Source organism: Rhipicephalus sanguineus, chromosome 2, assembly GCF_013339695.2.
Source record: "Rhipicephalus sanguineus isolate Rsan-2018 chromosome 2, BIME_Rsan_1.4, whole genome shotgun sequence".
Lineage (NCBI taxonomy): Eukaryota > Metazoa > Arthropoda > Arachnida > Ixodida > Ixodidae > Rhipicephalus > Rhipicephalus sanguineus.
Genome location: NC_051177.1, coordinates 136,499,338 through 136,510,497, shown reverse-complemented (window position 1 = coordinate 136,510,497; position 11,160 = coordinate 136,499,338).

Below are 11,160 nucleotides of genomic sequence, written 5' to 3'. Positions count from 1 at the left end.
GCGTTTAACGCAGAGCATTGGGAAACAAGTATATGGAAGTCAGTATACGCATGATCTCTCGTGTGTTTGTGTTTTCTCGCTGAAAATTCCTAAAGTCATCCCGTAATTCTCATGGGGTTTTTTCTGCCATGGCCATGTGTATCGCACCGCCAGACTAAAAGCGTTAGATAGAGCAGCCAACAAGGAACAGTTGCATCAACGCCACTACAGATTCCGCGTACCGTCACATTAAGTACTTGTGCTGTAAATGTATAATCGCGACGGCATCCGGCTGCAGTTTATAACGAATACGCTGCGCTAACTCTTTGAGGTACCGCCATGCGGAGGTTGTTCGGGAGTAGGCATTGTACAAGCATATGGTCTTCTGCGTTTATGCTTCGTGTATGTTTCTGCTCACTGCATTGAGTTCACTGAGAAAGACGAAGAAGAACATCGCTTCTGGATTTAGCCAGTCTCCTTAAGGCGACAAAGAAACAAACTGTACATGGAAGGCAAGGGAGACGCCGCTGTTATCGCGAATAGTGCTATATCAGAATGTGTGTAGGTATTATTGCAACCCCGCTTCAAGTATTATTTTCAGCTTAATGTTTTGTGAAAACGCCGGGACAGTTTCCACAAGAAAACACTCTTCCCAGTCAAGGGATTTTGGTGGCTATTTTATTTGTCATTAGCTAACGTACGTGTCATTGAAAGAGCTATTCATGACCAATTCGCGCTTGATGATTGGTTAAAACGTAAAGGTAAGCCTCCGTTGGAACAAAATCTACATATGTAGCAAAGTTAGCCGTGACAACTGTTGAGTAGACTTGCTGAAGCTTTTAATTTTAAACACCTAGAATGGAGCGACAGGTTAGTCATTACCTTGTTAGCAAAGCAGCAAAAACACGAGGTGATCGTTGCGTTTGTTTGGCTAATCAGGTTTGTCACTGTAATGTAATTCAGTGCGCAACAAAAAAAATTCTCGCGATATCACCGGTATGCAACCTCTACATTTATGCAGTCATGCACGCGCCACAAGGTAATTTCAAGAAGAACGTGCTTTATGCCGGGGTCCACCGAGAATTGGCAGGCACCATCTCCAGCCCGCGAGTGAAGTTAATAAAGGGGTACACGAATATGTCACAATCAAAATGCGATTGTGACATTCGCATATTGAATTGAATACGCTTTGTGCGCTTATTCCTCTGTGAGGGTAAAAAGAAGACAGATGAGGAATCAAGAATATAGGCGCGACGAGGATTGGATGCGTGTGGGTGTATTGAATTGCCGCTAAGCTGTGCTAAATCCTACATTGACCAAACGGTTCACAGGTGTGTCCAACAACGGCCATGAGCATCAGTTGACGCTTACACGTGATAAGGGCGCGCATCTTTCTGGCACTGTGCAGTGTGTGGCTGTGTGCCTTGTTTGCTGGTTTCAAGGTGCTGGACGCAGCAGAGAAACGGTTGCTCACGAACTGTTGCAGGCTTCTACATTAAAATGAAGGCACAGATTGCGTCAGCCGACATCAGTGTATTGTGGGACGGGAATTTCAATTGCTTTGCCGCAATATTCAGTATATTTTGATGATTAGCTTTGCGATGTGCGCGCTGGTGCGCTTGTTGACGTACGCTCTGTAATTTCCCACAATTCTTTCGTACTAAAATCAGTTGGCAGTTAGCGCCCGTGCCGTCTTCTGTCTCTTGTGTCCCGTCTTTTTTTGTGCGCTTTGCTTTTATTTCAGACAAAATGCGATATTCGCGCCCAGCATCGGCTCACGTCTGTACAAAATGGGCGTAGTGTCACAGTAACTTAGGTTAGTAGGCCTAATTGTATCCTGAGAATGCGTAACGTGTTTCGTTTCATTAGGGAGTTTTTAGCTGGTAACGTACCTTCTTTACGTTACCGTTACCGGATTACTTTACGTTTTAACGGAACTCGAGTTTTAGTAAGCTTTTAGTGGCCAAACGTAAACCTTTACGTACGTACGTAAAGCTTCACGTTTGCGCAAACCACACAATAGTGATGATAACTGCATTTAAACTACAAATAAAGTGGTCGTGAAAAGAGAATGAAGCTGACCGTTGTATTTTTCCCTGCTTAACAGGAATTAGACATGCCGATGCGAAAATTTTCGGCGCAATATTCAGTCTGTAATAATGACGCCCGTTTGAAATCGCGTTTAATTGAGCTCCCAACGACTGTGCGGAAACTACCGGCCGCCTTAGGCACTACTTCTCTTATCATGACGTCACGTAAGGGAAGTTATAAACACTGCGTTAGCTTTGATTTGCTCTAAAATAATGGATTATAGAACCTAGAAAATAAATAACAGAGCACTTCTGCGCTCTGAGTTATATACTGGGCGGTCCGCCGCGGTGGTATAGCGGTTCGGTGCTCGGCGCTGACCCGAAGTCGCGGGTTCGATCCCGGCCGCGGCGGTCGCATTTCGATGGAGGCGAAATGGTAGAGGCCGTGTACTAGATTTAGGTGCCGTTAAAGAACACCAGCTGGTCGAAATTTCCGGAGCCCTCCACTACGGCGTCTCTCATAATCATACGTGGTTTGGGACGTTAAAACCCCAGATATATTAGTTATAGACTGTGCACACTGCATATACGCACGTGATCTGCTTGCTTCCGCTTTCAAGTACATCCGGGCTCCGTCGCGTGTGTATTCTTGTCTTCGCTCGCTTGGTGCAGCGTGCCGGTTTTTTCTGGTTGCGTTGTTCTACGGCGTGTTTTGGTGGTTTAGTCCTCGCTATGCCAACCTTGTGCGTCATAAGATCTTAAAGCGTTACGTTGACGTCTTTACTCGTATGATGTTACAGTATGATGCTACGAACCTCGGCCAACTTTGGCTCAGCAACAACGCTGCTCGCCAGTTTGTCGACGACAGAGACTTTTCATTGGCTGACTAAGTGAAGTCACATGTTAGTTGAGGGAACTTGAGAAGGGAATCGTAACTGTTCTTTTACAGTTATTAAATGAACCCGGTGATGAAACGATTCGAGGTGTAGTATGAATGGACGGCCGGATTCCGAATATACACGTAGTTAAAATTTTCGGAAAACGTTTCACGACCCCTTTAATTTAGATAATACTGAATTACGCTGAGCAAAATCATGAGAGGCTTTTAGCGTGTGCATATCCCGGCCAAGTGTAGCAATACGGTATTACCGGGCGATGGTGTCGCCTCTTGTGACACTTCGTGCAACCAAATCAGGAACCACGCTGTTTTCCCTTAGTGTTCTTGAGGAGGGAAATGATTAAAAAGGCAACGTTATTCCTAATTATGCCGCTGCAAGGCATTTACATTGGATAACGCCCGATGTGTCTGCAATAACAATTTTGTGCTTGTTCGGTACACACATGGCCCCGCTAGATGGCGCCCCTATCCAGCCTGTCGGCGTCTTTAGGCTCTCACGTTTGCGGATTCGGTTTCTAGGTCGCTCTAGCCTCGGTAACCCGCTGAAATTAGGTGTCGTAAGTGGCGCTCGCACTTCGGCTTATTTTGACTCGGCGGCTAGAGTCTCCGCGAAGGGATATCGCGAGTAGCCACGAACGAAGGTGGATTTGCGAGATAAGGCCGTGAACGTAAAGCTTATCCGGTGAGCAGTTTACGTTCCGTAAAGGTTCGCGCATGCGGCAGATTCCATCCGGTATCCCGGTAACACGTTAACGTAAAGACTATAACGTACAGCTAAAGCTCCCCTATTAACGTTTACGCCCCACTTATTTTTTTGTTTGTGAGAACTTCGTCCAGCAAGCCTAATTGTAGCACTGATTGAGCACTCATTGAGTTGTACGGCTTGTACATTTAAACGGTTTACCAATTAACTATATTGATACTTACAATGCATTCATCTACCATGCGGCCAAAAGGTCATTTGCCTCATTAAGAGGGATATGTCAAGCAACATGCGGCACAAGTTCAAAAAATTGACTTGTTTCTGGACAAAAGCATGTGGCAAGCGAGCCCAAGTGAGCGTGGTAATATAGGTCGCCAAACCGATGCTATTATTGTGAACAAATCAAGCAGTAGCGACGTGTCTAAGTCTTTGTTTATCTCCCGTAGACAACGCTAATGAAGCACTGTGAAATCATAAAAAGTATACTTGTGAAATGCGCACTTTAAGAAGTTCATGTTATGTACTGTGTAGCAATTAGCCTCGAAATAACTGCCAAGCAAGACGGTTTATTGCACTAAGCAAAGACCGCGACAATTTTGTGTGAATGACATCATGCGCATTAAGCTCCCATACTCTGTGCATGTGGTTCCGCTCTTCGATAAATGGTATTTACGAGTTTACCTATGGTACTTGAACTGGTCCTTGACTATTATAATATTCAACACTCTCACACGGCGGGCCTTTACTGAATATTTAGAAATACACGGGAAGTGTGCCGTTAGGTACAGGCTCGTGTAGAAATAGAGCAGTCTATTGAGAAATACGCAGCGTTTGGGCGGTTCTGCGTTGAGCTATAACACGGTGAAATTCTAGGACAGGTAGAAACACAAGTTCATGGACGGTGACTGACGACACTCTGTCCGCGTGTACTCTTTTTATTCGTGTCATGAATTTGCACCCGTTTCAACTCAGTGCAGCACGAAGTGAATTTTGCAGATTGCTTCTTTTCTCTATCTTACGTATTTAACCTATCGTATGTGTCCGGCTTCGTGACACCGGGCATGTGCCTATAATGCTGATGAAAAAATCCGTAAACAGGAGGTGGGTTCTCAAGCCGACGTTTCGGCAAGTGGACTCGTTTTCTTCAAGGCTTTTTCATCGCAAGCTTCCATCTTCCACTTCCTGCCGTTATAATGCTGATGCCACACCAGAATTTCTGTCGTATGGTAGAACACCTAAATACGCTAGTAGGCATGTCGTTCGTATTTCTGCAAACAACTAAGCAACGTCTCGTTGTAAAGCACATCTAGGTCGACAAACGCACACTGCACAGCCTTTTCGTTTTAAGTCAATTTAGCTGGCTTGAGAACAGGGGGCTGCGTGCGTATAACTAGTAAAGGCAACTACACATACTTACGAATAAGTTAGGTTGATAAGTCATGCTTGTAATGACACGTCTCCATTGGCGCGAGACAACTTTTGAAGTAAAAGTAAGCTCATTTAATGAGATATCATGAATTCTAGTTAAGAGACGAGCTGCACAGCTTTTTTCACATGGTCCACTTTAATCGTGAAAAAGCTGTCGGCATAACTCGTCACGTTACATGGCAATCCGCAGATCAGCTGTTATATCGACATGTTTTAGGAACATCTCGTAGTGGAACACCCCTTCAGCGTGTTGCACTGCGAGATTTCGCGCTTCAGGAACATGAAAAACAATCGTCACTCACTGCCGCATGCTAGCTGGATTGCAGCATGGTGTTGATTTAGTGCAAGGTTCTCAACTCACCTCAGCTAGCGGGCCGCAAGCACGAAATTTCGTCCCGCGAGGGCCGGGACAGTGAAGAAGGCGGGAGCGGGGCAGGTAAAATATTAGCCGGATCCCCTTCAGATATGAACCACATATATGATATGGAAAGTATATTTTCTCATATAGAATACGAGTCATTTCTCAAGGGGATTTCGCGCCGGGATTCGAGAAACGTATTGTTACCGATCGCCAGAATGCCTAAATCTGGATGCGGTTCTGAAATTTGGAGCTTTTCTTAGGTTGTGTCTCACACTTATTAAGAAACAAAAAAGATATGGGACGAAGACAGTGTTATCTGGACCGGGCCGCTAAAAAGCGGTCCTGGGCCGTGTATTTGAAAGCACTGATTTAGGGCTTTTGACAATTATATTCACTAGGCTTAACTAAAACTTTAATAGAGGACGCAATACAAGAGGAATGACTAATAAGCGCGATTACAGGTTATAAGCTGGTTCTTATATTCTTGGACCTTGCAGCAGCTTCTTCAGCAGCACCACGTCTCTCACTCGGGTTCATCTGGAGCGGCCGTTCTAGTGCGAACGTAAAAATATGCAACGCCGGCAGCTGCGGCGGCTAGTAAGCCGATGAGACAATCGCCAGTATTGCCCACACAATACTGCTGCCTGCCCGCCGCCGCCGCTCTCCGATTCCCCGATGCCATCCGACTCGCCGGCGTGCGCTGCAGAAAGAATTCACATGCGGGCTATATGCGAATTGCAGCGTGTACCAATCTAGGTGGGCTATGAAATCATGCTACTGGTACAGAATCAGTCGAATTCATCGAGAAATTTCAGAGCATGAGCAAAATGTGATGGTTGGGGTCGCTTGTGTCGTACGATACATTACAAACAGCTGTATTAATATTTTCATGAATAAAAAGCTCAGGCCATGAATTCACAAACATGGAATTACGCTAAAACTTGCCGATGTATCCCGAGGGCGAATTATTTGTCAAATTATTCCCACTTAACGCGGTCATTGTTGCTTTCATTCATAAATGAAAGAAGAGATATTTGACGTCTCGTTTCTTTGTTTAACGCATCCTTCACGAAAACCAACAGATAATGAAGGCAAAGAACATATAGAGGACGTTCATTGTATTTTTATATAAGTGTATTGTAGTAATTAGAATAGAGATGTGAATAAAGTAAAGTGGACGAAAACAAAACTCGCTGCCGGCAAGGACTGAGCCTGCAACCTTCGCACAACCCGTCCGATTCTTTACCAACTGAGCTACGGTGATGATCGTCCTCTCGTCCACTTTATCGGGTATTTATGCGCATGGAAACCTGGCAGCGCTCGTCAGCGCCGCGTTTAGCCATGGCGGCACTTTGATAACCCGCATCGAGGGCAGCAAATATTAGCTTACCACTTACAATGAGAAGGTTGGCGTCACTTGCACACAAGGAAACGGTGAAGAAACCTCCACCGGTGACCGCGAACACTTGCTGTCGCATGGCCACGATGATGAACGCGGTAAGCCAAGTACGCAAATGATTGGAGTTGTTTTGCGGTTTAAATTATCGAAATGTACTTCACTACATCTATGACGCGGTGGGGGAGGACATTTCTCCAGTTCGTCGTCTTAAAAAAATTATTTCGAGATGCACACTTAGTTTGAGTATCGCATTGGAGTTCTCGCCTTCACTTTTCATTCTGCATTTCCTCATCCTCTAATAGCATTTGAAGCGTACACCACATTTTCCACTACCTTTAGGAATGAAACACTCCTCCTGACACAGCTTAACGATTTTCCCAAAAACGAGTAGCAGCAAAATTATTACATGCTCGACTAATGTGATGCGCGTATACGTTTAGTGTTTACTGTAAACAAATATTTCCGCCTCTCATTTTTGGCTTAAAAACAAAATAATCAGTGGTAGGAAGGGAGGCGGCGGAGTATCAAGGGAAGGGTTGACGATATTGGAGTGGTGTTCCGCCTTTTGTTTTTTTCTTTTGCACGTGATGACATACGGCTTAAAATTAAGAAAACACAATGCGGCTTATGTGGCCATGTAATAATATCAAAGCTTTTCGATACAACATTTCTTACCAGTGACAATTTGTGCTTGCAAGCCACATCTGCCAATTAAACAAGATTTGTGGTGTATTGTTAGAGTTCAACTTACGCAGAGACCACTGGCAGAATCGCAGCTAGTTCCATCTTGGCATGCGCTGCAAGGCGCTCCTCGCTTGTACATGGACCTACCAATGGTGTTTCCACTGTAAGCAAGCGAGAAAAATATATAGTAAGCAAATTGACTAACATATTCCTGAAAGCAATTGGTCTGCGGGAACCAGGTTAAGCACTAAATTTTCTGGTAAACATCTACATGCTTGCTGATGACTGAGTGAGAGGCCTTCTTAGCAAATGAGCTGGTCTTATCACCGTCGCAAAGAATGAGCTCCCAGAGAGATATTCCACTCAGACATATGAGACGAATGATGCTGATATATCAATCCCCTATTTAGCTCAGATTAAACTGTGGTCTGTGGCTGGTAATCAGCGCCTTGGTTATACCATTTGAGTGGTATTTTATTACAGGCGATTTAGTTAGGACTTCATATTAGTGATGTAGGTGCATCAAAGTTTTCCGAATCTTCTCAAGCACACTCGCGACAAAGCTGGCACGAAGTCACGCGTGCTTGTAACTCGTGTCGATGTGCGCTGTTGTAGGCAATCACCTCGTTGACAGGAATGTCGTGTTGGGAACAGTTACGTCTCTTTCCTTTTGCCTCATCTCGGTGGCCTTGTACACATGCCGGAATAAAGTATTATTATTATTATTATTATTATTATTATATTATTATTATTATTATTATATATTATTATTATTATTATTATTATTCCTGTACGTGGAGGAATACACACAATAACCGAGTGATGTGCTGGATATGGCGATGCTGTGCGAGACAGGCCATTTGAACGACTGCAGCGTGTGCGTATAGGTCACAGCCATGACATTATCTTCCGCCAAAAACCCTTCTAGCCGAAGTCCAAGACAGTGATAACGCTGTGCAGATATAATACATGCTTATGTAATCTTCGTTTGGCTCCTGCAATTCTCATGTTACCAGCGGAGAGATTGCGCTGAAGTCTGCAATGTATTAGCTGTGTAACGACCAACCAAAAAGGTAGCTGAATTTGAGAACAGTCAATGTACAGCAGTCGAAGGAACAAGGAAATTTCCAGCATCGCGGACACGTTCAAGCTGGCGACAATCATAGCTGATAGCCTACTGCAGAGCCATGAACTCCTTCGCAGTTGAAACGAAAGGAAAGATGGGGGGGGGGGGGGTAAATTGACTGGAAAGCAATAAGATTTCTCAGCTGCTTAGAGGCAGTTATGATAATGGAGCTCGGCGCTTCGATCTGGTGTTCAGTGATAGACTTCTCTACCGTGTTTCCTTCGTTCTACGCGGTGCTCTAGATTACTTTTGTTACAGTTCAAAAACGGCATTCCTCTTTGAAGGTTACTGCAACTACTTGCATTACGGTAATTTATTTTAGTATCTAACAAACTTATTTCATTTTATAGTGAGGGTGAGAAATTATTCAATGTGCAATTCGAAATACAGCGCTAGTTTACGAAGATCAGTCAAAACGAAAACCAGCAACCGTGCGGGCGCGAGACAGCGAATGACACTATTAGGCATAACCTGTTTGACGCAGTCTTGCTTCCTACAGCTTTTATAAACTCTGCTAAAGGACGCCAATTTATGGGGCTTAATTAAAGGTCTAGAAGACTGAACTACACGAACCAGTTAGGCCCAAGCATCATTTGCTATACCTGAGCAGCAGGACTGCTGGTTTTCGTCCTCTGCTAATTGGACGCTTTTTTGGTTCACGCTAAAAATGCTACATACAGCGTTCATCACAGAAATGCCCACTTAAAGCAACAGCCGCACGAAAGTAAATAAATGAGGATATATACTGAAATTATCCGGACATACGCTGGCGCATAGTGGCACGCGAAGAGCTTCGTAAAAGGCAGGCCCGGGTTGGGGTTCTGTTGAAGTTTGAAGTGTGTGTAACCACAGCCTAGGTAGCGTGTTTCTGCCCATGCCACCTGCAGTTATGTAATAAAAACAAGAACATTGATATAGATCTTCTAAAGGAGGGTACGTTGCTTTTCACGCTATCTGCGTCGTTTGATCAGTTTGAAGTGCCCGTGGCTGATCGACTTCTTTAATTATTCTAGTCGTCTCATAATATATGCCCAGTGTAGTTTTGAGAAACTCACAAATTATGTCGTAATTTACAACCGAAATTGTTTCATACTGAGCTCGACTAAAGTGATCCCCGCTTTCTGTTCTTCACGCAATCATCATCATGCATATACATTTTTATGATATGGCGCTCATTCACAGTGTACGGCGAAGTAGCATGTCACGCAAGGTGATATACAAAGCCTGGCTAATATATACCGGGTGTCCCATCTAACTCGGACCAAGATTTAAAAAACAAAACAAAAAACATGCATTCTATGAACATTCTACCTGCTCTATATTAGTGCTGGTCGTATGTACATACAACCTGCATCTTTTCATCACTAAGCACTAATTAATTAAATTTATTAACTAACGCAGCCGGGTATCAACCAGAGAACGCTTGGAAGAGCTTGAGTAGAGGCGCGCGAGCGTGCGCCCATTTCATATTTGGCGTGTTTCATGCGCTCTTCCCTTTTATCTGTGGAAACAGCCGCGCAGGTTTCAGCACAAAGTAAACGGTTGATTCCAGGGTTATTTGAGGCGGCCTACATCTTTAAGCTAGTATTTACCGATTCGAGCAAGAATAAAAAGTTGCTCAACTGACGCTAAAAAATCACACGGTCCCTTCTGCATTCACCTAAGAGGACTCGAAGGCAAAAGCCATCTTCTCTTTCTGCTCAGTCGATGTATTAGGGAGCCTACGTGAACGGCCGGCCATGTAGGCTCCGTAGATGTATTTATCCTGCCCCGCCATCCTCCGAAATCTTTGTGTACCTAGCCTGGCTTCGCATTGCCTCCAGGAACGGAGGCGCCTCACCTTGTTTTGTACTGCCTCCGTGATCAGCCCACCTTTGACCAAGCTACGATGTCATGTGATGACGGTGTAGGCTTATGCCACAGGAGCGAAGGAACGAGAAGGCTGAACCAGAATCGACGGCAGCAGGGAACACGAGACGTGGCTTCACGTGCAACTGCGAAGCGCGGTCTTTATTTCTTCTATTGAGGTCGCACGCTGTCCGGTTATTTTCGCCGCCCAAAGGAGGGCGCTAGAACGGCATTATGTGGCGTAACGTCACTTGACGTCATGTTGACGTCCCAAATTTTTGTGATTTCTGACGTCATGATGACGTCATATGGTGACGTCATCACGTGATGGTGATCTTTGCACCACTCATCCCCGACTCCGCAGGACGCAAAGACGCAGACGGTCAAATTTCGTGTTTAGAGAGGCATATGAGGCTTTCGCCTTAATAACGAATTAGTGCTTACTAATGAAAAAATACAGGTTGTAAGTGCACATGACTAGCTCCATATACAACAGGTAGAACTTTCATAGAGCAAATGTTTTATTTTTTAATCTGTTTTAATTTTTTGTTGGTGGTCCTAGTTGGCTGGGACACCCGGTATACGGCCAAGACGGTTTAGCTTTAAGATTTGCATATATTGGGATCAATACGGATTGACGGTCTTCAATACCAGCAGTAGACATCTGGTGATGATAAAGGGCCAGGAAATACCTAGATTAAGGA